Source organism: Halichoerus grypus, chromosome 15, assembly GCF_964656455.1.
Source record: "Halichoerus grypus chromosome 15, mHalGry1.hap1.1, whole genome shotgun sequence".
In the NCBI taxonomy this organism is placed as follows: Eukaryota; Metazoa; Chordata; class Mammalia; order Carnivora; family Phocidae; genus Halichoerus; species Halichoerus grypus.
This window is the reverse complement of record NC_135726.1, coordinates 8,522,982-8,539,426: the sequence shown is the minus strand read 5'-3', so window position 1 is coordinate 8,539,426 and position 16,445 is coordinate 8,522,982. Positions and strand designations below refer to the sequence as shown.

General features: G+C 46.3%; 1 protein-coding gene and 1 pseudogene across 2 annotated transcripts in view; both read right to left on the bottom strand.

Moving 5' to 3' along the window:
* The window catches only part of MAF (MAF bZIP transcription factor), a 336,721-nt gene that overhangs the window by 95,977 nt on the left and 224,299 nt on the right, over window positions 1–16,445 (bottom strand). The window lies entirely within an intron of this gene.
* On the bottom strand, window positions 8,026–8,136 carry LOC118531117 (U2 spliceosomal RNA; annotated as a pseudogene).

Genomic DNA, 16,445 nt, shown 5'->3' with positions numbered 1-16,445 from the left:
GTAAGGGGATTGATCCAGACAGGTGTGAGGTCATGGCTGAGAGTGTGCACACCTGGAGGTTAGAGGCCCACAGAGGGAGGGAGGGAGGAATGTGGTCTCACCGCCAGCTTGCAGGACCCGGTGGGCCCCGATAAGGACTTACAGAGGGGGTGCTTGATTCATAAGTCAGCCGGTCCCAGGGGTGCAGTCTGAAGGAGTGAGTGGGTCCCACATTAAAGGCTTTGGGGAGACCAGGAGGCCAGGGTTATGTCAGGGGTTTGGATTAGAAGAAAGGAGGCTGGAATTATGCTCTGAAATATATATATCTCTGTGATGTTTCTACACAAAAAAAAGCATCACATACACAATTAAAAAATACTTTTAAACAATTAATAAAAGGAAAGGAAAGGAATAAACTTGAGATTGCAAGACCCAAGGAGAAATGTGCATAAAGATGAAAGGAGGGAGAAAACGAAGCAGCCTAACCTTGGACATCCACCTGCCCCGCGTGGGCAGGGGCATCAAGAGAGGGGCCATGCTGTGCCCTGGACAACTGGCACCGGGGTGAGGTGAGGGCTCTGGGAGACTTCCCCGATGCCCACGCCGCTTCTCAGAGATTTACCCCCCCTCTCCAGGGCTTCTGAGAGCAGCGCCAGCACCCATGCTGACAATGGGTTTCCCAGATGCTTAAGGAAGTTAACTGGGGAACTGTGGGCCCAGGAGAAGGAACTTTTGGGTAAGTGGCAGCAACATGGCCTTGGGAGAAAGTGACCATGAACTCATAACTATAAATCTCTCCCTTTTATTTTCCACAGTAAGGTCAGAGAGCCGTGCATAGACATATTTACTGAATGATTACTACCTGCCTATGGAATGCTTAGAATTTCCCCAAATTTATGTCTCCCCAATTAGAACCTAAGTGCTACAAACTAAGAAGAGATGTTGAGAGCCAAGAGATGGTACTGTCTTTGATGCTTGTCTTCTGTGCTTACGGCCAAATACGTTCTCAGTAAAGATTTGTTTAAATCATGAATTTGGGAATTATGCATTTACGTAACTTTGGACAAACTACTTTAAACCTGTATGCCTCAGTTTCCTCATCTGTCAAATAGGGGCATAGTAGTGCCCTCTCACAGGGTTACCCTAATTCAGGATAATCTCTCCTTGAGATCCTTAATTTAATTACATCTGCAAAGACCCTTTCTCCACAGAAGGCCACGTTCACAGCTTCAGGGGGCCATATCTCTCTCTCAGGGGTGGGGTACAACCACCAATGGGATTGGCATTACCACATGCTTCCAAAATGGCAGGCACTTTGCTAAAAATCACTGCTCTCTGACACTATCCCATTCAACGCTTACCACAGCCACATGACTCAGGTGCTGTCACAATCCCGTCTTCATGTAGGAAGCAAATGAGGTGCAGACAGAAGAAGTATGTGGCCCGGGCCCCACAGTGAGTAAGTGGGAACCAGGGTTTGGATGTAGCCAGGCTGTCTCCAGAGGCCTGGCTCTGTTAAGGTACATGCAGATGCACACACAGAGACCTTTTGAGGTCTGGCAAGAATCAGAACAAAGCAAGATTTAAGTACACTGCCAGAGGCTGACGTGTCGAGTTAAAAGTGACAGCGAGAAGGCAGGAAACACTCAACCCTTCACTTGCTTTTGTCTTATCCATCAAAGAGAATGAGCTTAAACCGGAAAGAACAGAACCGATGCGGTTGGGAAGGGAACCGAAGCCCAAGATAGGTGAAATGATGAGCCCAGGCAGAACAGACTCCAACCTTCTGGATCCTCACAGTCTGGTCCTACAGATGTCAATACTCTGTGAGCCTGAACGAGGAGAGACAACAGAGCCTTAAGGTTAAGCCTGCAAGGGCGCCTGGGTGGCTCAGATGGTTAAGCATCTGCTTTCGGCTCAGGTCATGATCCCAGGGTCCTGGGATCGAGTCCCGCATCAGGCTCCCTGCTCAGCAGGGAGCCTGCTTCTCCCTCTGCCTCTGCCTCTCTCTCTCTCTCTCTCTCTCCCTGTCTCTCATGAATAAATAAATAAAATCTTAAAAAAAAAAAAAAAAAAAAAAAGGTTAAGCCTGTAAGAACTTGACTCAGCCAGTCTGACCCCAGGATCTACCACCTGACCTCCTATGCTACACTGGCAGCCATTTGATCAACTTCAACCTCAATTTCTCATCCACAAAAGACAACTTTGTCCATACGGTCTGAAGACATAGATACTTCATTGGTTATTTTTAGACTAAAGATTTCCTTGGTGACACTATGTACATTCCCCTTTGTTCTCAGAATTTACGACCTTCTGTAGAAGTAAGATTATTTTCAACCTCGTAGAGCTGTATTGAGGGTTAAATACATTAATACCTGTAGAATTACTTATCACAGTACCTGGCTTATTACTTGTTCAACAAAATTAAGATGTTTTGCCCAATCCACTATCCAACAAATTGGATGAAGAGGGGTTTTCCCCCCACCCCGCCCATTTTAAAGATTTTCCATCTCAAATTGCAGCTTTTAAAAAATCTGCACTATAAATGACACCTAATTTAGCACAACATCTATATTTAATGAATTTCTGTTGAATATAGTGACATTTTATATGTTTCAACAGAAATCATCATGACGTTAGATTTTCCACACCCTAAATTGGTTTTAGAGACACTGAACTAGGACAGGGGTGGGCCAGCTTTTTCTGCAAAGGGCCATCTAGATAGTAAGTATTTTAGGCTTTGTGCATCATATGGTCCCTGTTGCAACTGCACACTTGTGCAGTTTTGCTGGGAAAGCAGCCACAGAGAATATGTAAATGAAGGTGAGTAGCTGTGTTTCAATAACACTTTATTTACAAAAACAGGCGGAGGCTGGATTTGGCCTGGTTTGCTGCCCTCTGAACTAGGGCACTCAGATGTTTCGCAGATGCCATCATTAACTTCTGAGGCATCCGGGGAAGCAAGGTCGCGCTTGGGAGCCTCTGGACAGGAAATGAGGAGATTTTGAAAATAGAGGAGCAGATAAGGGATTCCAGAGGGATAAACTTGCCAAAGGCAATTCTCATTGAACGCGGCTGCTGTGGGTTTGAACCCAGGCGTTCAGGCTATGTAGTCTGCGTGCTGACCTGCTCCAGAAGAAGACAGAAATGATGTGAAGGGCAGGGGAAGCTTCTGTGGGTGTTCAGGGGAGGATGAGTGGAGTTTTACATTTTAAAAGGTTTTAAAAGCCCATTGTCTGAAGAAGGGCTTGGGGTGGAGCGCTGGGAGAAGTGGGAGACCATTTTGGTGGTACCTGAGGAGGAAGGTACAAACTGGCCGCCATGCTTGTCTCTCACCTGACATTTATTTTCTTATGACATTTTAGTGGTGAGAATGTGTTTTATATTCTTAAAGCACTTTTACTCACGTATCTATTTTCTCAGTGATGGGCTCTCTTGCAGGCAGATGGGTCGGGGACAGCTGTGCCCGAGTACAGATAAAGCTGTGGGTTATTATTTGACAAGAGATAAAGCCGCAAGGCATTGATTTGACAAGGTCGCAGAGCTAGCTTTTGGAAAGACTTGCTATAGGTGAGTCAGCCCCACCCAGGGTGGCCCAGAAGTAACTATGGAGGAAGTAGTGTTTTCTTTTTGCTAAGATTAAGAGTTCTCCCTCTTTTGATCCAAATGCTATCCATTTCTCTTTAGGGTAATGAAGGGGCTCACTGGAGGCTTATGTGGTCTCAGGGACTGTGCCACAAGTCTTGACTGATTCATCTCCTTTAATTTTTCCAAGTCCACGTGGGGACACACTTAGAATCCCATACTTTGGGTGGGGAGGGGATCTAAAGCTCAGTCATAAAAACCTGAGCACTTGCAAGAACATTAACTCCTATGAAAACAGTGTTTGCAAAGCATTGCTCTCTCCATTCATGGTCTGATCGCCATAAAATCCTGTGAGGTACCAATCAGACTTTGGTGCAAAGCTTAGCTTTACTGTTTGCTGAAGTTATGAGAATCTGAGCAGACCCACCAAACTCCCCGAGGCTCCGTTTCCTTCTCTGTGTCATGGGGGTAAGAATGCCCACACTCTGAGTTGTAAGAATTAAGTCAAATAACAAAAGTTGCAAAGTGCCCTTACTCTTTCATCCCTACAAGCATGCATTAAGTAAGTGCTTCAAGAGGTGATTATCAGGGGCGCCTGGGTGGCTCAGATGGTTAGGCATCTGCCTTTGGTTCAGGTCATGATCCCAGTGTCCTGGGATCGAGCCCCACATCAAGCCCCACATCGAGCCCCACATCGAGCCCCACATCGGGCTCCTGGCTCAGCAGGGAGCCTGCTTCTCCTTCTCCCTCTGCCTCTCTCCCTGCTCATGCTCGCTCTCTCTCTCTCTCTCTCTCTCTGTATCTCTGGGTCTCAAATGAATAAATAAAACCTTAAAAAAAAAAGAAAAAAAAGAGGTGATTACCACCTGGCATACAATAGGTGCCTAATGCATACTGCCTCCCTCAGAGTCTCTCATTTTTTCCTCACTGATTTTCAGAGGGCACTGCCTGGCCAAGAGCATCTTCATTCTGTACAAACTCCAGCGGTTGTGAATCGGAGGCTCCATGATGAAAAACTCAGGTTTCGTTTTGAGGGCAGCCTCCAAGACCAGGATATCAGTTGGAGACATTTAGGGCAACTCCACTTTTCAGGACCATGTGGTTGTGTTAGTGAGAAAAACGGGGACAGAGGAGAATTTCAAATCCTTGTGGGCTCTTGGGGGGGCCTTGATAATCGTGGGCGTGGGGCCCTGCATGAGAACACATTCTTTTTTTTTTTTTTTTTTTTTTTGATCTCTTGCCAATTTCTTAATGAAATAGGAGGGCAAGAGGGAGCTAATTCTCAGCAGAGTCTAAAATCCCTTGAGCTGAGCCGGCACTTGTATGAAGACAAAGCGCATCGAGGGGGGGGGGGGGAGGGAGTTGTCACTGTGATTTGGAAGCCTTTCCTTTGGCCAATATAACTCCATTAGGTTTTGGAAGTGAACCCAGGTATGCGCATGGGGGGTTCTGGAAGTAATATTCTCCAACCAGTGTGTAATTAAAATGGAACTTTGAAGAATCGCTTCTCTCTCAATTGCTCCAGCCACCCTGTATCTGATTGAATGCCGGGAAGCTGTCTCCATGAGCTTTGGCTAGTTTTCTGCCAAGACATTTAACTACCGGTTCGATGTTTCCTATATATTTAGCACTAAGGACACACCTGCATGCAGCTTCAGGCTCCTTCGTGGGATCTATCTGCCTCTAACTCTTCTCAATAACCACAGCTCTGAGACACAAAGGGGCTGTTTTGCAAGCCTGGTCTCTCCCTTTTCTCCCCAACCTGCCCCCTTCTTGCTCTGATGGTGTTTTGTTTTGTTTTGTTTTGTTTTGTTTTGTTTTAACTCATGTTTCACTTCCCACATTCTGGTTCTTGTTCTTCCTGGAGACCCGGACCAACAAAAAAAAAAGCCACCAGGGCACATTAGGTTAAAGGAAACCTTATTTCCCCCTCTCTGTTGGAAAACCTGGTGGTCTCAGGGTTGACTGATTTTCCAAACCCAGGTCCTCCTAAGTCAAGTCGGGGGCTGCAAGTGACTGACCGAGAACCAGTCTTAATAATCTGACTCCAGGTTCACCAAACTGGACTTCAGAGAAGTAGGGTTTGCATCTGATCCGTTGCTTCCGAAAAACTGTATATGGTAAGAAAATACAATGCAATTTCCATAGCTATCTGGTGATCATAGCACCATTTCTTCTGGGTCCATTGTGGGATTCATAAAGAAAAGTGCAAGAGCTAAATTATTGCATTAAAAAATTGCTTTCCAAAAATCTCCAGTTAGGACCTTAAAAATTCAAAAATTATACAGTAAGCAACGAAATGGAAGAAATTTATTGCCCCCAGATAGGATGGAAATGGCTCATATCGGTGGTGGTACCTCTCCCCAAACTCAAACCCCCAGCAACAGTGCATCACTACGCTAGGACATGAACACAAGACATTCGTGCAATCTCCAGTAAAATGAAAATAAAAGCAACTTTAGAAAATTGTCCTATTTTTATTGACCTCATATTCAATCTAACTAAAAACAGCAGGTTTTCTGTTTAAATACAAATTGAAACAAACTCAACATTTTCCTCTTCCAACTTGATCATTTTCCTAATTTCTTCCCACATGGAAATGTTGGTTATAGGGTTAATACCCACACTATAGGAAGAGCAAAACCACAAATAAAAACAAACACTAAGTCACCATGGAAAACTAAAAAAGATTACAGATTAGCATCTGGGCAACAAATCAATCAACCAAAGTTTAATTTTACTGATAATCAAAGATATCTCAATTAAAATACACTTGCATTATTTTTTACTAATCAAATTAGTAAATCTATTTTGTCATTGATTGACTCAGTGCAGGCCACAGTACAGGTTATAAAGACTATTGCTCTGGTGTTGTATTCAAAGGGGGCAAAGATCATCTATAAAAGCAGCATGGCAATCCAATTTTATGGTTCAACCCCCTTTGTGACCGGATCATTCCAAGCATAATTTGATTCTATCGCACATTTACTTTTTGAGAATCAAGTACTGTAAGAGGTGGGTTTGCTGGGGAAACTAAAGTTCCAAAGCCTCCCACTTACACTGACTCCTCCCAAGTTGCCAAGGAAGGCCCTAGCTATTTTGTATTCATAGTTTTGTAAGCAATCCAAAAATGTTATGAAGCTCTGGGCCTTCATAAACGGGAGTCCAGCTTTGAGCACAGCTAGAGAAAAGGCGACGGCTGCCGAGGAAAACCCTGGTCATGGGCAAGATGGTGCCTTGGGTCAGCTAAGCTTGGAGGAAGCTAAGAGACAGGACATGGTGGGAAGAAGCACCAGTGGGAAAAGACTGAGACCAAAGCCAAAGCAAGCTGGGATGAGGATGCTCTGTGAATAATGAAAGGGAGAAATAGTCAGACAGAATTGCCCCCAGGCACTGAGCACCTAGGGGGAGCCAGGCCCAGTGCTGGCCCATTGGAGGGGGGCAGGAATGTGGATACTGGCCCCAGCTCCTCCAAGCCGGCGACACCCTCCTAGGTGTATAAATAAGGAGCGTGGGGCTTGGAGAGAAAATGAACTTGCTACTGGTCACAGAGTGAGTAAACAGCTGGTTAAGAGTTAATCCCATCCAGGTCTGCCTGACTCCAAAGTTCCCTTCCCCTAGACCAAGCCACCTTTCTTATCGTGTAAAACATCATAAACCCTGGATCTGGAGGCCCACCCCGAGAGTGACGGACAAGGGTAAAAACCCATGTCAAGTTGTAAAACAAGAACAAAAACTAATCTCTGGGCTCACATGGGAAATTGCTTCAGATATTTCAAGAAATAAAGTTGGGTCATTTGAGGAACGGAGAACCGCTGTTTCCCATGTATTCGTTGTTTGACAAATTGATCCATAATGAGATTAAGCCCCTTAACAAATAAAGACCTAATGCAGGCCTAATCCCACATGGAAGATGAAAGATGTATCGGAATCTTTTGCCTGAAAAAGCCGACCTCGGGGCATATGCAGCTGCTACTCCCACAGGCCGACCCATCTGGGGAGGCTGACTTCCAGCAAGGAAACTGGGTGCTGTTGGATAAAGTGGCTTCAGTTAAAATGTGAAAGCTAGCTGACTGCACCTGGGGCTTGAGAGTTTCCAGTAGCTCTAGATGGGCGGAGAGAAGTACTGGACAATCTCCCCTCCTTCCCGTTCCGTTCTCCGTCACTAGCTCTGAAATTCGATTTTCTTTCCAGAGGCTGCAGACTTAGTATCTCCATCTGTAACATGGGACAATAGCCTATGTGCCCGGCAGGGATGTTGTGAGCACTGAACGAGAAAACACTTGTGGAAATGCCAGCAGGGTGTCCGCCCCCCAGCAACACCACCTGCTTCCACTGGACTCTTGCCGTCTTCGTGGGTTATTTTAAAAACATCGTGACGCTCACTTTTCTGTTATTTCCCTACAAGGTTTTGCAGTTCATGCAGCACTGGAGCATTTCACTTGATGGGAACCAAGTCATTGTAATTAGGGCAGTTACGATTAATTCTAGTTAGTTAGTTAAGGTTAGTTAAGATTAAACTGATAAGAACAGATACTACACTTGATCTTAGCCAAAAGGCCGAGTTAAGATTAGCTCTACTTGTTCTTTGGCCTAACTCCTCCTCCACCATATCTCTAGCCTGGTTGCGAGTGCCATTTTAAGGAGAAGTTGAGATTCATGTTTGTCTGTTACATTCATCAATGGATCAGCCAGGGCATCATAGGTGGTCCAAGAATATTGGTTATTGAATGGGCTATGGGGGCAGTTATGAGCTTGGATATCTAAAGTACTAGTTCTGCTACTAACTAGCTAGGTCTCACCCAAGAGAAATCAGTACATATGTCCACCAAAAGACATGCTTGGGATGTTGATGGCAGCTTTATTCATAAATCAAGATGGGGAAACAAAACAAGTGCCCATCAAGAGGAGAACAGCTACACAGACTGGGGGGAGTGGTGCAATAGACTACTTCAGAGCAATAGCAGAGAAAGAGCTGTGGGGCCATGCAACCGTGTGGCAGAAGAATCCAGACACTGAAGCACAAAAGGAAGGAGAAGCAAAGGGATACACACTCTATCGTTCCGTCTTGGAGCGCTTGGACAGTGATGAGATCGGGCCGGAAGTCACTACTAGGGGGTGCCGACTGGGAAGGGGCGGGAGGGTATTTCTGGGGTGGGAAACGTCCTATAGCTTCATCAAGGAGGTGGTTACAGGGCAGTAGACATATATAGATCAATGAATTCATTGGTCTCACTGACATAATTTGCAAGACCCAGAGCAAAATGAAAATGAGGAGTCTCTTGGAAAAAAAAAATATATATATTAAGAATTTCAAGACAGCAGAGCATTGGCCCTTCTAGGCCTGGGGCCCCGTGCAAGGGAACAGGTCCTACGCCCATGTAACTGGCCGTGGTTAAGCAGTACACTTAAGATGAGTACATTTTACGCACTTTAGTTACACTTTGATGAAAAGCCAAAAGCAAACATACAGAACCGCAGGAAAAGAAATCTTGGGGGCCATTGGGGAAGGGGGTGGTTTTAAAAAACGATGTTGCCCCAAATCATTCCTTTATGTACTTCCTGTCCGACTCATCAGTGCTCACTTCCTGGTGCCATGGCCAGACAGCCTTCAAAAGCTCATTAAACTGGCTTATTCTAAGGAGAAAAGCTAAATCAAGCTGAAGAGCTAAATCAAGCTGAAATGTGCGTTTGTAATTTATATTTGTATTCAACTCAGTTGGGCTTCAGACGGACCAGGGAAGGCAGGAAGGACCCTCTCCTGATGTGGCCCAAGGAAACAGTGGGGTCCTGGGAAGGGTGACATCCCAGTCTGGCCAGACTTTTCAGAGATGTCTGGGGTCGGCCATGGAAGGTCTCTCCATGGAGGGGGAAGCAGGCAGGGACCCCCCAGGAGGATGGGCAGGAATGATGTGGCCAAGGTAGGGAGAGAGGCTGAGAATGAGTTTCCACAATGGGCAAATCCAGCACCCAGCAATTCACAGCAGAGACAGGGGGATGATCAGGGTGGGAAGACCCCACTAACAAGGACAGGCCTTTCTTTGCTAGTGCCACTTCTGCTCGGTGATATTCTTCCTGCTCTTGAGTTGTATTTTCCTTTTAGCTCAGAGAGGGCAAGAGGCAGATACAGAAGCAGCCAGGAGATACTGGATCTCCTAGGGAAGATCCACAACTGACCAAGACTCCTGCCCCAGGCATGTTTAGAAAGAGACACTTTCCATAGACCAGACAGTCCAGAACCCAGCTTTCAGGCACGCGGAGGTGTGGACAGGGTAGAGGCACCAGGGGTCCTATTTTCTTCCCTTTCTCTGCAGCTCAACAGTGCAACGACATCATTTACCAGATCCGGCTCAGTATGTAATGAAGAAGGGACACCCCAGAAACGTCAAGTAAGTAGCCCAAGGTCACACAGCATGAATATACCAAAACTGACAACATAATTGAGCATTTCATATTTTACTCCAGGGAGCTTCATGACTTTCTACTCCGACCCACATGTCACTTACTTCTCGTTCCCTTTTCTCCTATAATTTGGTGAGGATCTTTCTTTTTTTCAAGTTTGGAGGGGAGAACCACTGTTACACATTAATGAACGCAGACATAATCTTGGTTTGGATTTATTTATGTCTTCCATAAATCATATTTATTGAGTGCCTGGGGTGTACAGGCATTGTGAGAGGTCCCACACATTAAGGCAAGGAAAAAATAAACGTTACAGACACTTGGTGTAGACTGCAGACTACTTAAATATCCAAAGGCATCAAATAAATCATCAGACTGTTTAGAAATAGACTCTGGCATGTTCCCTGCAAACCTTCATACAAAACCCTGCAATTGTGCAATGTGGGCTGAGGGCTGGGAATATTTGTTCACATGAGTGAGTGGGTCATAGGCCCCCAGAGTCATCCATGTTTTGGACTTTGGGAATAACTGCGGCTTTCTTCTCAATCATCTCAAACTACCATTCTTCTTCAAACCAGCAATAAAAAGAAATGGAACCATAAAACGTTGACAGCATCCCATTTGAAACGAAGCTGACCCAACCCAGAAACCATCTCTACACAATCTTTAAAGGCGTCGAGAACGTGATTGTTAATAGTGAAGGCTGGTGAGCAGCAGGTGCGCACACGTGCGCAAATACACAAACATGCACGCCACCCACTCGCCTCCTTCTCAGTACGGCGGGGAGGGTCACAGAAGATACGTGCTGTAAGCTACAAAGCCCTTCTATGCATACACGGAGCTGCACTCTCCACTTAAAGTACGGCTGACCCATATTGTAGGTTCCAACCGATTGGAACCGCTGCTTTTCTTGAATTTAAAAGCACAGTGGACATAAAACCACTTCTTCCTTTTGCACATCATGTACTTCAGTAGTGAGATTCATTCTTTCTTTTATGCAGTAAAGGTTGAATGAGCACCAATGCCGTGTCAGGCACCATGCTAGGCACTGGGGACATGAAAATAAACAGGACATGTCTCTGTCCTCAAGGAGCCCACAGCCTAATGGTGGAAACTCACATGTAAGTCAGCAATTATAATCCAGTGTTAGGGTCTTCCTTTGGGCCCACACTGTTCTTCGGTATCATAGAGTGGGGAGTCTCCACTCCAGGGAAATCTCCAGGGGAAGGAACTGAGCAGAATTTTGAAGATGGGATTGCTCTGAACTCAGTGAAGACAGACAAAGCAAGAACATTCCAGAGAGAAGAACAAGCACATGGAAGCAGGAGTCAGCCAGACAGGGGAAAACATGATGTGCGTGGAAGACATTAGGTTAGCTGGGAGACTGTCAACCGTGTGAGTGAAGGCCAGGGAGCCACAGAGGGGCCAGATCACAGCCTCACAGATTCCTTTAAGGGCTGAGCCATGGCATCTGAAAGCAAGAGGGAGGCATCAGGATTATGATCTAAGGGAGTGACAGCAACAGTTTTGCCTTTTAGAAACATCTCTTTTCTATAATTTTCCTTTTTAAGCTCCTCCTGCTTTTGAGAGCAAGAACGAACACTCCTGCAAACTCTCAGTATGCATCAGACCAATCTCCTCGAAGGGAAAAAGTATTCAATGAGGATAATTTCCCAGCCCAGAAGAACAAGCCTGTGGAAAACATACAAAGTTACAGAAGCACAATGTTTGTGCTTCGGAAATTACCAAGCTTTAACAAGAAAGAAGGGAAGGAGCAAAAGAAAGAACAGAAGGAGAGGAAGAACAGTGAGAGACACAAGCAGAGAGGGATGACAGTGGTCTGTAACCCGTAGAAACGCACATCTCACATCTCCATTTTGCCCCTTGCCAACTGCATAAACCTGGGTCACTTGCTTAACTCATCGGAGCCTCAGTTTCCTTTGGAGAAAACCGTAACAATTTCTCATAGGGTTGACACAGGCCAGATACCACCTGCGGCAGAGCTATTCACTGAGGCCTCTGCTCTCTCTCGCACAATATGGAGCCATCATTGGGAAGGGACACATTCACCAGGCCTCTCTTCCAACCAGGTATAGCAATATGACTAGTCTCACTGAAGGAATGTGAATGGAAGAGTGTTACATCTGGGCCAAGGTTTTTAAGAAGTGAATGTACCTCTCCACATCCCTCCTTCCCCTTCAGCCAGCTGGGAGCAGATGACATTGAGGATCACGGAACCACGAGACAAAAGGAGCCTGAGTCCTTGAATCACTGCATGGAAGAGAGCTGCCCTCAACCGGAACTCTCATGGAATTCTTACGGGAGTGAGAAATCTCATGGGAAGCCACGAACACTGTGAGGCTTATTTGTTACAGCAGCTAACACTATCCTAACTAACACAGTATCCTAATATCAGGCGCAAACAACAAATAAAATGTGTTTAATAAGCACTGTAGGATGGGAGAATGCAGCACTCCTGCTTTTGGCATTTTCCTGCCAAGGAAAAGAAACAGTCAATTTCGAGATGACTGTTTTTCACCGGTGTCTTTGGAAGAGCCTTTTAATCAAGCCGCCCCTAACGAGATTATCTCTTTGGAGGCAAACAAAGCAGAGGCAGGGTTTCTTCCTTCCCCTTCCCCGTTAAAAGCATCCTGCCAACTTCTAACTGCCATTATTAGGGAGTTCTTCAATTTAAAAAGTTACCATCTACTCGCCATCCTGGCGAAGCTGTCAGTTCCTGAGAAGTGGAACACGGCCAACTGATTAGTTTTGATGGACTGCGGTGTGGAAATCCAGCCTCTGTCACTAAAGTGCCTGTTCATCCAATTAACCAAATTACTACAGGAACTCTAGCCAAGTGCAACACTTAGTGGACGGCTGCTCGGGAGGTCAGGGATGGCGGAGGAGGGGGTTTTATCAAATGCCTGCTCCTCCTTCCCTGTCCTCGGGCCAAAAGGAGTGCCAAGCGGAGGGAAGAGGAGAACAGACCCACCCTACTCCTTTCCTGCCTGGCATCAAAACTCCAGTGTGACTCTAAAAGGATATCTCAGTGTCACCATCACCATCTTCATCATCACCATCATCATCATCATCGGTCGTGTTGTTAATTTTTATTTATTCATTTAACACCTGCTTCTAAGGCACCTACTCCGTGCCAGGCACTGTGCTTGGAGCTGAGAAGACAGACAGGAACGAAGAAGTCAAGGCTATGCCTTTCTGGAATTTTGCTCTTGTAGGGAAAGACAAAGAGCCAACAGCAAAGTTTCTCAACCTTGACACTCCTGGCATTGTGGTGGGGCCGTCCTGGGCACTGGGGGATGCTGAGCGGCACCCTGGCCTCGGCCCAGGGCATGCCAGGAGTACCCCCCGAGTTGTAACAACCAAGAATGTCTCAAGACATTACCAACTGTCCCCTGGGGGCAAACTTGCCCCCTTGGCCTCTGTCCCCCAAGGAGAACCTGTGCTCAACAGTGAGGTGAATAAATGGATTACCTGCTGATCGTGATCCAGGCTGGGAAGGATGGAAGCTGCACAGGGAGAAAGAGGCAGAGGGGTGGTCAGGCAGGGCTCCCGGGGGAGGTAACGTTTAAGCTGGGACTCAAGTTGATGAGGAGCCGGCTATGTGAAGAGATGGAGGAGACCCTTCTGAGCAGAGGGAACAGAGGGACAAAGGCCTGGAGCCTGGATGAGAGGAGAAAACACCAGGAGGAGCCAGGTGCAAACAGCAGGACTGAGTGTAGGACACAGGATTGGGGGGGCGGTGGAGAACACTGCAGGGACAGATCCTAGCTCTTGTCGCCAACGTCAGGAGTATGGATTTTATCTGAAGCACAACTAAGAGAGGAAGTATAGTGTGATCAGGTGCTGGAGCCAGACTGCCCATGCCTCAGTTTCCCTGCCTGTGTAGCGTGCAGCCTGGTGCCCGGTACCAAGGAAGCCTTCAGAGGCTGCCCAGAGGGGTGTGGGAGCTGGCCGGAGCCAGCTCACTAGAGCCGATGTGCATCCGTTCTCAGCTTATGTCACTCGGGGGGCTTGAAATTGGCCATGGTGGGAGTATGTACCCCAGGGACACTGGCAAGGGCTGGGAGTCAGGGTTTCTCCCCACCCTGGAGTGTCGATCTTAGGCGCTCAACCAGCTCAGCCCTGGTTATTGGCTTGTATTATTAGGTTGGCTGTGGAAGGGCTTTGGACATAGGAGTAGCACAGTTAGATTTATGTTTTTATTTCTTTTTAAAAGATTTTTATTTATTTATTTGAGAGGGAGAGAGAGGAAAATCTCAAGCAAACTCCCAGCTGAGCAGAGCCTGACTTGGAGCCTGATCCCAGGACCCTGAGATCATGACCTGAGTGGAGATCAAGAGTTAGATGCTCAACCAACTGAGCCACCCAGGCGCCCCGAGATTTATGTTTTTAAAACGTAACTCTGACTATTCTGTGGAGAGCAGTGACTATTCATGGAGCCGCGAGGGTAGGGCTGAAGGCGGGGAGACCAGAGGAGAGACCAGGACAGTAACATCACCAAGAGAGGCTCGCACTGACCAGGCAGTGATGGTTGGAGATGGGGGCAGAGCTGAGACATATCCTGGGGACAGATTTGCTGGTGGGTTAGATGCCATGGAATAAACAGAAGAGGGTGAGGTTTCTGGCCTTGGGAGCCACGTGGAAGGTGATGTGGTCGTTATGCTACCATTAGCAGCAACAAACAACACAGTGTTTGGGGTTGCCTTTTATTAAGCACCTGCATAGAGGGTATATTTTTCTGATCTTCTCCAAAATGCCACAAGAGAACTATAATTAGATTTAACCACAAGTCGAGGGTGTGACACTGAGGCTCAGCGAGTGAAGGGACTTGCTGCAAGCTGCCCAGGGAGCAGGAGGCTTATGCGGGACCGTAGTCTGCTGTCCCTGACTGGAAGCGCATGCCCACTGGCAACCTGCCTCCCTGCCTCTCCAGTCTGATCCGCTCTACAAGTGCCTGGCCAAGGAGGAGGGGCCTCCTTGCTCTCGGGGAGTCCTGGGGACTGACACCCAGGTGGTTTCTCTATAGTATTTCACAAGTATGGAATCCAGGAGAGGCTGCAGCATGGGGAAGTTTAAAAGGGCTCGAGTCTTGGTCTTTGCCTCCCTCACTTCCAAGCCCTTCCCCCCAACTTTCTGAGTCTCTTTTTCCTTATCAGATTTTATAAGGATTCAAAGAAGGGGTTCTGAAGTTCCTGAGCAGATCATCATTGTCATCATCATCATCATCAGACCAGCCTGACAGTTACTGACATCAGTACATACGAATGCGTTATCATATCCTGTTGAATTGCTAATGAAGCAAGAGGTACTGTGTAAAACGTCTTACTTTATCGGCTTACGAGAACTCTGTGAGGTGACCGCATGATGAACCCTAAATATAGATGGAGAAACTGAGGCTCAGAGAAAATTAAAGATCTGATTGCTCAGATAACACGGCCAGTAAATGGCACAGCCAGAATGCAAATCCACTAAGAGGCCATGGGGTTCTTGGTGTCTGAAATACTTCTTCCTGCAATTACATTGCTCTGTACAACACTGGTTACTTCCAAAGGCTAAGGTATGCAAATGCCCCTCAGGTATTCTTTTTTTTTTTTTTTTTTTGGTCAACGTTGGTAATAGGAAGCGCTTACAGCAATCCCCTGGGTCCCCTGCCTTGTTCCCACCCCAGAGTGAATCAGCCACCTCAGCCAGGTGAAAAGTGAGCTGGACGCAACAATTCAAGGCTTGTCAGAATAATTGGAGGTGGTACAGGAACCGAGAGAGGTCCCTGTGGGTGAGAGTGGGGTACCCGTTAAGGAACTTTGTCCCAGTCCCACGAAGCTAAGATTATGACAGATCCTGCCTGTGGGGTTTCATCGGCCAGGAGAAAAAAACAAAACAAAACAAAAAAACCCCAAACACCCTATTTGTGTGTTCCCATTCTTCTCCTCGCTATTTGCCCTAAATGGACAGACACTTTTAAGGACTTTAAATGTCAGCATCAGACTCAATCATCTCAATTGAATGGTCCCTGTAAAGGGACGGAATAAGCAAATCTGGAATTGGGCAGTTGTGTCATCCTGTTGAAACCCACATACGTGTAGATAACCCTGAAGATATTCCATGGGGTCATCAAAAAAGTACACATACCACCACACCAACCATAATCATAAATGGAAACTTTCTTTTTCTTTTCATTTTTGTTTTTTTTAGTTTTGCTTGGAAACAGATCGCCTGGTCTGTATTGTCTGCACCAGTTACTCTGATACTTTCCTTTAGACACACACGTAAAGTTATTGTCGTGAATGCAAATGTTGTGGTCAAGGCCATTTACATTAGCAAACTCGACTTTTCAATCAGTAATCTTTAAAATGTCGTCTAGATTATGTCTCTCTTTGGATTATTTGTCAGAATTCTTCCTGCTTACACACAGGATGGCAGATTCACCCACCTTTGGCAAAAGTTCTGAAAGTTTCCAA